The sequence below is a fragment of the Manis javanica genome, chromosome 14 (assembly GCF_040802235.1).
Source record: "Manis javanica isolate MJ-LG chromosome 14, MJ_LKY, whole genome shotgun sequence".
Taxonomy (NCBI): domain Eukaryota; kingdom Metazoa; phylum Chordata; class Mammalia; order Pholidota; family Manidae; genus Manis; species Manis javanica.
In genome coordinates this window covers 3,513,853-3,527,983 of record NC_133169.1, presented here as the reverse complement: position 1 = coordinate 3,527,983, position 14,131 = coordinate 3,513,853, and the positions used below count along the sequence as shown (strand labels likewise).

Sequence of the window (14,131 nt, the reverse complement as noted above, 5' to 3'; positions counted from 1 at the left end):
GTCGTTGCCGTTACACGGAGTGTTATTCCTGTCCTTGTTCCCCATGGTTATCCTGTCTCCTCCTGCACTGGCAAGGTGGCAGGTGTTGGTCCTTTGCGTCTAAGCAGATACAATTCCATTTCTGACTCTCTGACATCGTGGTTATCTCTGACTTTACCACGTGAGAGAAGCCAGACACAACAGGCCATGTACTGTATGGTTGCATTTACATAAAATGTCTGGAACAGACAAATCTGCAGAGGCAATACCTGTGTGACAGACTGCTGTGATTTCACCAATTATTTTCCCTTGCCTGCTAAGTTTATACCTTCAAAGTGTATAACTCCACACCCTTTCCCTGCTGACTTGACAGTCCCTCCGACAAAGGGAACAGAGCACATTTCCCCACACCTTGACGCCAAGCTCAGCCCTGTGACAGTCCCTGGCCAGCACAGAAGGCCTTGCTGTCACTCTCTTGTGCCTCTTCTATCACCTCTGCCATCACAGTGACAGTACGCCTGGGTTAGCGTGATGGAAGACAGGAGACATGGACCAGGGCTGAGTCACCCAAGTCCCCTCAGATGAGACCATCTCAGATCAAGTGACAGCTAGTGACCTCCAGCTACACCAGCAGGCTGAGCCAGGACCGGCAGAGCCACCTAGCAAACCTCCAGACATGTGCACAACAAACACTTACTGTTGTAGGCCACTGAGACTCCACGGGGGCTTGTTACCTGGCATCACTGTGGCAACCAATAGTCTATGCGATGAAGCCCCCACAGACTGTAAGGGACTATGAAACACGAACTATTGAGGCTCATGAAAATTTTATGTATGTATAAATTTATATAAATAAAGCAAATATAGTATTAAAATATAATTCAGTTTTATATATAGCTATATATATAAATGTAAAACCATCCATATATATTTTTTTTAACATATATCCAAGTACTCCCTTGATCTATGAGATTAAATAGAGGCTGAAAAAAATCTCATCAAGTCCCTATTCAGAGAATCATGGGATCAGAGTCTAAGTTGGGCAGGATCTTGGAGATGGTCAGACCTACCGTGTGTGTGGAGCCCCTTCTCCCAGCCACACTGATTCTCTTTCGTGTGTACCAGCAGATTCGTTCCCCCAGCACCTCTGTGCTCTACCAGTTACGAAAACTTCATCCTTAAATGAGGCCTTCTCTCTAGCCACCCCTGGATGGACAACCCACGAGGTCGGGTCCACTTCCATCCTTCTCAGCTGGCCTCTTCTCTGCCTCGGCATCTATCACTAATGCTTTGATCATGCTGTGTTTTATGGTTTTCCCAGATGCCTTCAACATGTGGCCACTTTACAAAAGGTGCTAATGCTGTATCCTTTCACACACTTTCCCACATACTGCATTAATCTTAAAGACCCAGGTGAATGTACACAAGGACACTGTCTCTGAATACAGAAGGGCCGGTGTACAAAAGCTCATAAAATAAGCACCCTCCTGGACTCCCAAAGGAATGGAAAGCCGCAGGATAAACTGGAAGAGGAACCAGGCAAGCTGTTGTTGATTTTCTAGAGGAAGGACGGAATTATTCAGCCTAATTCAGGGCTCTTTCAGGCACTTCACACATTATTGTCACCGAACAAATGCTGATAATTCTTCTTAACAATGAGGTAACCCGAAATGGACCTTTTCTTCCCTAAAAGGAATAAGGAATACTTTCAAGTCCCGTCTCTGCATCCTAAATGGTACCTTCACCTTAACAGCTGGAGGATCTTTTTTTCTCCAGTCGAGGAGGCAGGAGGCAGAGTGCCTGTCTAGAAAATGACAGATCAGACGTGATGCACAGACAGGCCCGTTACTTCTGTCGTATTTCTCCTCTTAACTTTTCTCGGCAATTAAGGTTCCTGTGAGCCTCCCACCGCTTTTCAAATCCTGCTCCTGCGCCAGTTGTAATTAAATCCCCTTGACTTCCCAGTGCTTCCTCTTTGTAAAACAACTTTCTTTTACAAAAGTTCCCTTTTTAATACCCCCCAAGCACCCTTTCCTGACTCAGATTATGATGGTCAACAAAGTCTTTTCCTCCCTGCCTCTGCATCTAAATTCAGGGGAAGACTACCTCCTCCAAGAAGTCTTCCCTGACCACCCAATCCAGCCTCATTCACATGCTCTTTCTCTGGGCTCCTGTAGCCGCGTATACATTCCTCCGTTATAATATTTACCATGCTGTCTTGTAATCATCAGTGCCCTTGTCCCGCACACTTAGCCTGCACAGAGAGGACAGGGTCAGGCCTCAGTGGACTCTACATCCACAGAGCCAGTTTTGCCAGTAGAGCTCTGGACGAGGACCACTGACCGGTTGGTGATCCACCCTCAGAGCAACCACTTTGTTCCCCTTACCAGGAGGTAAGTGCTAAGCCTAAACTGAGCATTGCCTCAGCTCCTGCCTTGTTAGCATCACAAAGAGAATAAAATTCCAAGATTCAGCTAGAGATGAGCTTCACGGAATGTTCTGAAATCATCAAAGTGCCAAGTAACCTTTGGGTACCTGGTATGGGGCCAGATCTGTGCTAAGCTCTGTCTGTGGTCAGGGCTGGGGAGAGTGGGGTGGAGACAATAAATACAAAACTAGGCCTCAGACAATAAGAAATAGATTATTCTAGCTGGAGATTTAAATGCCTATATATAAAACACTGACTGTACATCAGAGTGTGTGAGTGCCTATCAGTCAGGCACCGACAGCCGGTGGAGAGCTCAGACTCGGGGTCGCTGCTGGGAAAGGAGGGACGTCGGAAGGGCTTTTCAAGGCAGCTTTACCATAGAAGCTACACTCGGGCCTGGAAGAGAAGAGGACCCCAACGGGGGGGGGGGGGGGGGAGCGAGTAGAGCCCTCGGCGAGGAGCAGCAAGAACCAGGGCACAGAGGAGGGGCCTGCAGGGCCTGCTCAGCTCAAGAGCGCCAGCAGTCGGCCTGCCCGGCGAGGAGGGACACCCCGTGGTGAGGAATGACGGGAAAGTAGGCTCCGAAGCCAGAGAAAATGTGCTTCACTTGCCCCCTAATGAAAAGAGCTGTCCGGGTCACCGGCTTTTAAGAGGCCACGTCAAATCCACGTCCTGACCAGGAAAGGGGCCCTCACCAGGGCGTGCCCACTCTTCACGTGACTCGATCACCACCAGTTACGCTGCAGGGCACCCCCTTAGCTCCTGATGCACCAAGGCTGTTCTCTAGGCTGCGCTCCGCTATGCCCGACCCCCTGCACTAAGCTCCCTAACTCACTCAAAAGTGAAGGAGTCAGAATTCCTAACTTCAAAGAACATATTTCCATCTTATTTTTCTTCTCCCAGGCTTCCCTGCTACCATTTCTGAGGGGAGGCCTTCTCTTAGGGGTCCCATCAAACTGCAGACCTTCTGTAGCCCTTCCTTGTTAGACATTTTAATCACATAGATAGACTGAAAGAGAGGAAGAAAAGAAGTCAGTAAATAATTTGGCTTTGAAGCTGAAATGGTTGCATTTGAAGAGCCTTCTTTATAACGTTAAGTGTTCAGCTGGTCTCATGGTGGTGCAGAGCAGCTCTATCTACCTGAGGACTTTTGCATGTCCCTCTGATGAGAAACAAGACATCTCTCTTCTTGTCTAAAGGAAGGGTTGAACCCTTAGCCGCGCCAAGATAGCACAGTCCAACTCAGCCGTCTGAGCCCGGCTTGCACCAGCCCGCGAGCCGGCTCCACAGCGGCCCCCGCGTGCCTGGACGCCCTCCGTCTCACCAGGCCAAGCCACGTGTCTCCTGTCGTTTAAATGATTCCCGAATCCCACCTTCTCTGCGGCTCTTTGGGGCTTCAGAGAAGAATAGCCAAGTGCTGCCCCTCATCAGGTACTGTCTACTTACGGACAGCTTTGGCCACTTTCCCCGAGGAGAAACCCTGACGCAGGCTGGCGCTCTCCCTCACTCCTCACCCCTAAACATATGTGCCCTTGGACTGTACTCACTAGAAACAGTCAACAGTTGAAATCACCTCTGACGTCATAAAACCTTTCTGTGGGTCCGAGTAGTCCTGGTTTGCTGGGATCCAGGGAGCCAGCCCTGTCTGGGCCGGTTTTCATCAGGGGACTGGGCCAGGACCACACCACACGAGGACTCATTCAAACGTTATTTTCTCATTTGATATCAACTGTAAAAGCCAACATTTTTATAACACTTTTAAAATGCTTTCGTGTCCATGACCTCAGTTTTTCCCTCAGCCTAACCCTGTGAAGCAGGATTTACTTTCTCTCTAAATAGGGATATGAAAGTAAAAACGGGGTTGAGTAACTTGCCTTTGGTCGAGCAATTAATGGTGGTAGGATAATTATTCAGGAATAACTCCACCTAGAGCCTTCACCTGCCATCAAAACACAAAATAAATCTCAGATGGATTAAAAAGCTAAATATAAAAAAATGAAACTATTAGCAAAAGGAGAAAACGCAGTTGAAGCTTTGCCCAATCTCTGGATGAAGAAAGATTTTTCAGGCATAAAAACACTGGAAGAGACCACAAAGGAAAAAATTTAATACATCTGTCTACATGGAAATATAAAGCTTTTACGTGTCCCAAAGCCAAATAAAAAGCAACCAGCAACGTGAGGGGAGACTGCCTGAGAAATGGCGTTGCTCAGTCCCTCCTGGGGAGTTGCTCGAGTTCGGAGACCAGTCCAGAAGGAGCTGATGGCGGGAGGAAGGTCCTTCACAAGGGCCATCTGAGTGGCACATATCCAGACCGACACAGAGAGCAGACTGGAAATGCACCAAAATGTGACTACTGGTTATGGAATTCTGCATTACGGTATTTTCATTTCTTCTTTCTACTTCTATAACTTCTATATTTTTCCATGTTTTTGCAAAAAGCCTAATAATCAAGAAAAAAAGGGTGTTATATTAAAAAAACTGGATTTTTATTTTTAAAGGGTTCCTGTCTTCCTTAACCTGTCTTGCTCTCGTCATCACCCATCTCTGAAAGTGACGGCTCTAACACATTCAGAGTTGGTTTAGCGACATTTGTGTTAGGACATTATTTTCAGAACAACGAAAAGCTTTAAATTACACAGACTACTGTCTTTGGTTCATTTTCTGAGGTCTTTGCTCCCTTCAAGGTTTGTGAGGAAGTATCTAGTTTCTTGTAACAACTGCACAGGAAGGAAGAAAAAGAAGAGGGGAAGAGGGGCGGGGAGAGAGGGGGTTCCAGCCGTCTGCTCCCGGCGGGGTACAGGTGTCACCACGTCACATCGCCTGTGACGGGAGATCATCGGTGCAAAAACACAGTCCGGACTGCAGAGCTCCGATCCGTCTAGGAGAAGCTGGAGCCCGGATTCACTCCAGGTCGGCCCCAAATCTCTGCTCGTGCACCTGTTCCTCGCTGCCTTCACTCAAGACACAGCCACCGCCTGAGGGAGTGATCCCTGGGAATCCTCGGCGTGCCACGGGGAGCTCTGCCGCAGGTGGGCACCCAGTCGAGTGGCTGTGTCCCAGGCGCCTTTGTTTCTTGCCTGTGACGCAGTGGTGGGGACTACGGGTCTCCAGAGCCCCGCCTGCTCCCAGCAGCTGGCCCCCGCAGCAGCCCTCCCGTGCGCGCACAGGGCACTCTCACGGGCCAGGGCTCCAGGCTCTGCCCTACAGAGGGCAGCTCTCTGACCAGCCCCTCGACTGCCTGGCCCGGCTCTCCTGACGAGCACAGCCACATTCACTACCCGCTGTTACCCAGCAGAAGCCTGGTAACAGTGCAAACACCAGTGCACAGAGGACTAGTTAAACAAGCTATGCTGCAGCTGTACATGGAATGTAGCGCAGACTCGAAAAAGAGGAGGGATTATCCAACACCCCCCAGGCAGGCCCCAGGAGACGGCACCCTGACGTTCTCCCCCTCCCTCGCTGTCTGTCCTGCTCAGTCTCCTCGATGGCCCTTCCTCTCCCTCCTGACCTCTGAATGCCGGAGGGCGGGGGTCAGGGCTGGCGTGTCTCCACATTCTCTCTCTGCACTGGCTCTCTGGTGCTCATCAGGGCCAGGGTTTAAACCATCGTCTGAGGACACCCACATTTCTATCGCCATCCCTAACCTAAGCTGTGCCTGACAGACTCATGCATCCAGGGCCTTCTGAGTGTGGACACTGGCATGAAATGGGCGTCTGAGTCTAACACGCTGAGCCGGAAGCGGCCCCTGATGCCCGGCGCTCCTCCCACAGGCTCCGCATTTCAGTGAATGAACATCATCCACTGGTCACTCAGGCCACAGGTCTTGGGTCCCTGATCCCTTTGCCTAGTACTCCGCATTCTGTGGCCCTGCTCCCCAAATATAAGTCTTCCACCAGGCCAAGATGCTGTCCCCTGCTCCCCGAGCATGGCCACACGCACCCGGAACCCCTCAGTCCCACTCATATACCCCTCGACAGACTGTCACCACACAGCAGCCAGAGGATCTTTTAAAAACATCCGTCAGCTACAATCCCCCTGCCTAAGCCATCCCATGGCTACATATGTCACTGGGAATAAAAGCCGAACTCCTCACCAGAGCCTCAGGGCCTCGGCGGGCATGCCCACCGCCCTCCTCTGACTTCCTCTCCCACCCAGCACCTGCTCTGCCCAGCCGTGCCTTCCTGCTCCTCTGCCTCGCCAGGCACATCCCCACCCTGGGGCCTTTGGACAATCTCCAAGCCACATGGCTGGTGAGGACGCAGAGTGCAGACAACGGCTAGAAGGCCTCTGGAGGGGCCCCCACGGTACCACGGGGGGCTGCCTCTGCAGTACAGACCAAAGGCTGAGAGCAGGATGTAAGGGAACTTCTCAGAGATGCTTTTTTGAACTGTTTGAATTCCTTCCCATGGGCATGGACTACCTTTTCAATTAACAAGAGAAAATCCTCTCTGTCTTGCCACTTGCGTTGTTCTAACTAGACATGCTTTGCCTTACTGATGAAACCCTTCAGCCTCCCCTGCTGCCCTCCCAGGTCCTCAGACTCATCCAGTCCACCTTGATTTCTCCAAAAGGAGACCACTACATCTTCTAAGTGTGGTTTTTCTACTTTGTTTTACTGGGAGACATTCCTTGCTACCCAGACCAAAGCCCAGAGCTTGATTTCATGCAAACACACCGTTCCGACGGGCTGCAGGGAGGTGGCAGGACACCTCTCCCGTCCCCTCCCAAGGGAGCTCAGAGCACTGCCATCTCCCCGTGCCTCCTGCCCACTGCAGATCTCCAGGCTGCCAATTCCACGCTGCGCCAGCCTCAGGATAGCGCATCGTTAGCCTGGGCACTGCCATTCATAAAGGACAGCTGGAATGTGCCTTTCGTAGAGGGTCAAGGAGCTATTTCCCACCCCACCGCTTGGCCCTGGCCTGGCTCCAAAGAACCTGAGACCCAAAGACAGAGCTCCCTGGCATCACAAATGATGAAACAGAAGCCTCAGGGGTGAAGAACTTGTTCACGGTTGCACAGTGAGTTGAGGGAAGCGCCAGGAACAAACTTCAGGCCCCCAAACTCCCAGTTCCAGGCTCTTCCCAGCAGCTTCCCATCCGAGTCCACCCAGGTTGCCTGCCACTCCCCTTGTGCTCTGTTTTCAGGGGAGCTGACGCAAGAGGAAGGAGAAGGAGAAGGGTTTAGGCTGTGCAGGTGCACTGCTTCTCACGGACTTCCCGAGGGCCTGAGGCCAGCCCATGAGCCCTGCCGGGGCCTTTAGGGATATCCCTGTCACCTCGGGCCTCGGCCTCCTCTGCAGACGCCAGTGCACACAATTTCCTTCCCATGCTCTAGAAGTAGGTGTACCGTAATTGACTCAGACCTCTCACCTTTGAAAAAGAGAACAAAGTACTGTAAAAGCAATGTACATTAAATAAAGCAACTTTACTTGGGAACGCACAGTGACAGAGAAGCGTGTTTGAAAATACACCAAGGAGATGGGATTCAATTTCTTATGGATTTATTCACAAACATTACCTCCTCATGCGTACTCGCAGTCAAAATGACCCGTCCGCTTTGGGAATGACAGGTCTGAGGGGCTCAGGAGGTAGCTTCAGACGGGGGCTTCATGTAATGCTCCCAAAAAGGTCATCGCCAAGAGTTTCCCACACAGGGCAGGGGCGAAGGTCTCACACGATCCCGTGCTGTGGGCAAGGCTGCCTGCACTGGGTAAGTGTCATGTGACTGCACCCCGGGTCTATATTGGCATAGCTGGGTCCCCTACGCAAACACAGGCCAGATGGTTTGGTCCGGTATGGTCACCCACTGATGCCTCAGGGCTCTGAACCACAGGTATCTGAGCAGCTTCCCTCTGGCAGCCTTAGCAAAGCAGTTCTGGAATCTTCCTTGACTGGCTCTAACCTCTGACAATACCTCAGACAGCTGCTGGTAACAAAGCATATTCTAACTCACCAGTAAATTGCTAATTATTTCTGCCATTGCTGTTTCTTTGGGGGAACTCACATTATTGTATTACTAGAACCTGCTATTATATATTTCATTAGTAACTCACAACCACTATAAAATCTACAATAGCTACTACTTTTTGTTAAACACTTGCCTGTGTACCTTGTTAATCACATGGCCTGAGTACTTCATTTATGCTGAAAACCACCTTAGGAATCAAACATGGTTTCCATTTTACAGATAAGAGTCAGGAAGAGAAGCTCAGCAGGTCGCGTCGCACGGCTGGTGAGTCAGGCCCACTGAACTCCCAGGTGCGTGTTTAGCCCCCAAGTTATAAGACCCCCCAATTCTGAGTGTTCAGAACAGTTCTACGATGCTAATGGCATCGTGAAGGGATTATTCTGTGGCCTCTAACTTTGACCTTTCTACCAGCTAACAGAGGCAGGAGCAGTCAGGCCTGGGCTGAGCTCCGTGCCAGCGCTTCCAGGCGCGCAAGGACAGTCCTGCCACAGGGCACTGTGGAGCTTCCAGACGCAGCACTGAAGTAAGGGGCAGGGCCAGATAACTCACTCCTTTTAAAAAAATCTCTGACAACATCATAGCACATACTGTTCACAGTCTAAGTAATGCATTTAACTAGTTTCCTTCAGAAACAAGGACCTACTATGAACTAAGCATTATATGAATATAAAGCATTCATAGAACAAATAGATCCCTGGGCCCCAGGAGCTCATAGTCTAGTATAGGGAAAATGTACAATATGATACATATGAGGAGAACTGTCATAAAATTTCAAAGTCCAAAAAAGCTTAGAGTCATTGTCTAAAGGAATCCACAAAGGCCTAGCATTTTAACTGGGTGCAGAACCTGAACTGGTCTCAAAGGGTGAGCAGCAGCTTGCAATGCCAACAGAGAATGAGAAAGAACCACGGGGTGAATGCGGGAGAGAAGCTGGGTGCGCTGGAAGGGCCAGCGGGCGCCCACAGACACCTCTGCAGCTGGACGGTAACACACGAGCTTGGAAGGAAGGTCGGTCAGATGCTAAAAGGCCTGGAGCATCACATGTTAAGAAGACTGCACTTCATCTGTGCACAGGACAGCGACGAACCATTAAAGGTTTCTGAGGAGAGTGGAGCGATGAGAAAGCTCTCCTGACAGAGAAAGGTCGCTCTAGAGGCTGGGTGGGCAGCAGATTAATAGGTATCTGGGTCTGGGTACATTTGATGGCCCTGAACATTTAACTGCATGGATTTCCTAAACATGAGAAGTGTGATACATTTTAATGCGTTCCTGTCTCTCTATGGCAACTAATCTTAATTATCTCAGAACTCGAAGCTCAAGAAGATATCTCACCTGTTTATCTTCAGAGGGAATGAGTCAAGGGTTTACTCTGAGTATTAAATGGGCATTTTTATAGGTTTAGGGCTTAATTAAATAGCATTAAATCCATATACAGGTTATTGAAAGTGTAAATACCCAGAATGATAGGGGGGAAAATCTATTTAAAAGTTGCCATGTTGAAGCACTGTTATCGGAAGAACAGAAAACTGTTAAAAACCAACTCATCGTTCCCTGTGTCTCCGTCGGCTTGGGCTGCTGCACCAGACTGGGTGGGTTACAAACAACAGAAATGTTTTTCTCGCAGCTCTGAGTCTGGGAGGAAGGAGAACAGGGCGCTAGCGTGGTTGGCTGAGGCCCTCTTCCAGCAAGCCCCGAGTCACTGTCTGTCCTCACTGTCTTCCCTCCTCCGGACCTCAGGCTCCGTGGGTCCTCGCACGGCAGAGGGGGCTCAGGAGCTCTTGGGGGCCCGTTGTAAGGGCGCTCATCCGGGCCATGAGGCCCCACCCTCACGACCTACCCGCCTGCTGAAGGCCCGCCCCTGCACCTCAGCGCACTGGTCTCCAGGACTTCCCCACAGCACCTGGGTTCCACATGTGCGGCGGGTCAATTCACGTCCTTTGGGTTCTTAGAACATCTTTGCCATCATAAAGCAAGTCTGCAGGGGAAACATGATGCTACCTGCGCCCCTGTCCCTCCACACCTGCCACCTCCATCTCCTCTTCATCCCCCCCCCACCTATACGGGCACACACCCAACACCCAGCACCAGTGTTCTAACCCAAATCTACCACTGCGGTTGAGCTGACGTCAAAAGTTTAAAGAAAGTCATCCCCAAAGCACAATAAATCGGGGTAACCACCCAGGACAGCAGGGTCAGAGGAAAAGACAGCAGTCTCAGTGGAGTTGAACAAAAGGGGTGGACCCGGCATCACACACATCAGCATATGCCAATATGCCCCCAGCTGGTCTTCTATCCATTTAGGGACCGGAGCGCCTGCCTGGTGTGTGCCCGGCACTGGCCAGGCACTGGGAATGCTACGAGAAATCAGAGGTGGCCGAGCTCCTCAAGGAACATCTGTCTCTTTAGATGCTCACTGCAATTCCGTGACTGCTTAAGTTGTGCAGAGGAAGCAACTGAGGCTCAGAGATGCTAATGCACTTCAAAACCACGGATCCCCTGTGGGGGTGGGGGGGAGGTGGGTATTGGAATGAGGCACTGAGACCAAGGCGAGCAGTGAGCCCGGAGTCACCGACCCTGAGCATAAACTGGAGAGAGCACATGTCACAAATTAAGTCCCTAAGCCCAGGGGCCAAATTTACCTGCAGGGACCCCCGATGAGGGGGCAGGAAGCCGTGCAGACCATCATGGTCCCCAAAGACCACTCAGCCCTAAAAGCACCCACCTAAGGTAAAGAAAGACGCTGGGTGTTCAGGAGACAGTGTCTGCAGTGGCGAAGTGTGCAGCCTCAGAGGCACAAACACGGGATTCGAATCCCAGCTCTACCACTTGATAACTGTGGGTAAGTTCCTTAACCTCATGTGTTAATAATATTTATTGATGATTATTATATTTATTTATTAATAATATTTGTAATAAACACAAGGGGTTGTTGTGAGAATTATGTAGGAGAGAAGGCATGCAATATGCTTAGCGTAGTGCGGGCACTCAGGGAGAAACCACAGAAGTGAGCTGGGACCTCAAACTCAACGAGCCCCGAGTGGAAGCGCCGTCTGTCCTCCCAAACCTGCTGCCTCTGCACCTGGACTCCATCTGCACCACTTCCGGCCACTCATCAAAATCAGGAGGCCTTCTCAATTCTATTTCTCATTCCACCTGGGGGGAAGTTGGGGCTCCTATGACCAGGATCCTCAGTGAACTTAACCCACCTGATGATGTAACTGGCCTGTTGCTAGGCTACCGCTTCCACACCTTCAGGCAATAAGCTATATAGGGAGCCCTGCCCAGGGCTCTGGGTGGAAGCAGAGACTCCAGTGCTTGCTTGACCTACTGCCAGAGAACAAGCCGGGTAATAAACCCTTTCACCCCAAAGAGCGTTTGCTGTCATTTTCTTTGGTCACACTGAATCCATAGTGAACTTGCCCGGGGCTGAAACCCATCAGCAAGACACACCACCCTCCCCCCTTTCTCCGCCACCTTCACCGTCACAGCCAACATTCTTGGGGAATCTCCACATTCAAAGATGATAAGCTAAGGAGACCTTTAATTGGGCAGAAAAGCCCTTAGGAGGAAAATACTACCATTATCTCCCTTTGCATTATGGAAATGGAGACCTAGGCTAAGAAACTTGCTCAAGGTCACATAGCCGTCTAGCAAGAGAGCTAAAATTTTATGGACAGTCTATTCCCACACACATATGCTTGAACATTACACTGTACAGCCTCCCAAGCAGCCAGTCACTACCTGCGCCCCATGGATTTTCTAGCCAGCTCCCCTCAGATCTGTTCCCTGCTGCTGCCATGGCCACGGCCTGCTCTGCTAAAGCCCGGACAGCACTGCGGGTTTCAGGACTGGTGGTGCCGCCATCACAGGGGGCTTTGAATGCCAGGCTGATGGCGAATTCGGCCAGCAACTCACAGGAATCTCATCTCTGAGCCTGCAGAAGGGTGTTGCGGAGCAGAGAGCAGCCCTGGCGGGAGGCACTGGACCAAGCAGGGAATGTACATCGGCCTAGGTGTGAGGTGAAGGGGGGCCTGAATCCAGTGGCGGGAGCGGGAGGGAGAAGGCTGGGTGCGAGCAGAGAGCAGCCCTGGCGGGAGGCACTGGACCAAGGAGGGAATGTACATCGGCCTAGGTGTGAGGTGAAGGGGGGCCTGAATCCAGTGGCGGGAGCGGGAGGGAGAAGGCTGGGTGCGACAGACATCACCTCACCAGGGACAAATACTCCCGACGCTGGAGGTTGGTTTAATAGTTCTGTTACTAGGGCAACAGCAAAAAGAATCTACCTTGGAGAAAAGCCAGCGTGGCCCGTCCCTGCGCCGCGTGGCAGCTGTCAGTGGGGAGCAGGGAGAAGGCGAGGGGCCGGCCGACACAGCGGACGGGCCAGCCAGGATCCAGGATTTCCTCACAGGCGTTTTTCTGACCTTTCACCCTTTGCAGTTTGGGGAGTGGAGAGGCCTTTGAAGCAAGGTCTCCCGGAAGGAAGACGGCGAGACCCATGAAGCAGAGGCCATTGAAGCCTGTGACCAATTGGCAATCCTGCCTGGTACTTAGACTGACCTGAGGACACCCGGGGGGAGGCAGCTGCCTTCCCACCTCTGCCCTCCCAGGGCTCCTGCGGAGAGGAGTTCAGACAGAGGGCACACCTGGGGACGGAGCAAAAGCCCTGATCACAGTCAGCCTGCGTGGTGACGTGCCCTCCCCCAGCTCGGCATTCCCGGGCCAGGGCTGGGCCTCACAGGGACCCTTTCCAGTCTGTCCCGGGAGTGAGGTTCCGGGAAGATCCTGCCCATGGGAGGGGGCTGTGGGCTCTCATGGGAGGTGCTGAGACGCTCCTTGCAAGGCCTGCAGTAGAGCTTTCTTCTCTGAGCTCCTGGCTTCTCCCCACCCCCCTACCCGTTTTCCCGTTTGTCCTTTCAGGAATGTCATGATGGGGTACCTCTATCGTTCCACTTATCTCTGACAGCCCAGCCTTCCGAACAATGAACTGCCTTTGGGAGACACCAGGAAGCCTTTGAAACTTAGACACATTGTCTCCAGCCTCACTCAGGATGAATTTCCAAATCAAGTGCCAAGTTGGCCCCTCTGCACAGCAGCAGATAGAGAACCCTCTAACACCTGCCTGTAGAACTCAAAGGTTTTACCTGCCACATTACATGTTCTCTTGAACATCTGTCCACAAGGAACACTGAAGGAGAGACAAGACTCAACTTCCTTCCGTCCTCCTCCTGCCCACCATGAGCCTCTGTGAGGCACAGACCCCCCACGCCCACCCAGAGACCGCGGCTTTGACTTTCGGTATCCAACATTGCACTGAAGAGCAGGCCAGGGGGATGGGAACTTGATTATGGAGAGATTTCCTCTGGAGCGGTTCTGTACCGTCAGGGGCATTGATAAGCAAGCAACGGTTTGCCCAGTGGATACAGTACGTTTCGGGTTATCCGGGAAGGAAGTCCTACCTGGGGAATCTGAGCCACCTAGGGCATCAGTGAGCCAACTGCTGCTGGCGCAGCCACTGGTCCTTTGAGTGAGCCTGGGCACGCTGCTTCTCCTTTAGCTTCCTTGCCTGCAAAAGGAAGAAAATTATACAAAATGATCTCAAAGGTGAATTTAAGGATTTAAAGCTGAAAAGTGTCACATGCCTTCTGAAAGACAAGGAACCCCAAGGCATAAAAACATCACATAATAGCAGTGGTTTGATCTGGTCTGAGTCAAAGTACCATTTTGTGCTAGGAGGGGACAACTTACTGCAGCACG

General features: G+C 51.3%; 1 protein-coding gene across 10 annotated transcripts in view; it reads right to left on the bottom strand.

Annotated features, from left to right (window-relative positions):
* RXRG (retinoid X receptor gamma) overlaps nucleotides 1-14,131 on the bottom strand; it is a 142,649-nt gene that overhangs the window by 85,387 nt on the left and 43,131 nt on the right. For all 10 annotated transcript variants that reach the window (XM_073221193.1, XM_073221192.1, XM_073221190.1 and 7 more), the window contains one exon: nucleotides 13,834-13,940. The gene's annotated coding sequence lies outside the window, so the exon portion shown is untranslated. The remainder of the gene's footprint in view (nucleotides 1-13,833; nucleotides 13,941-14,131) is intronic.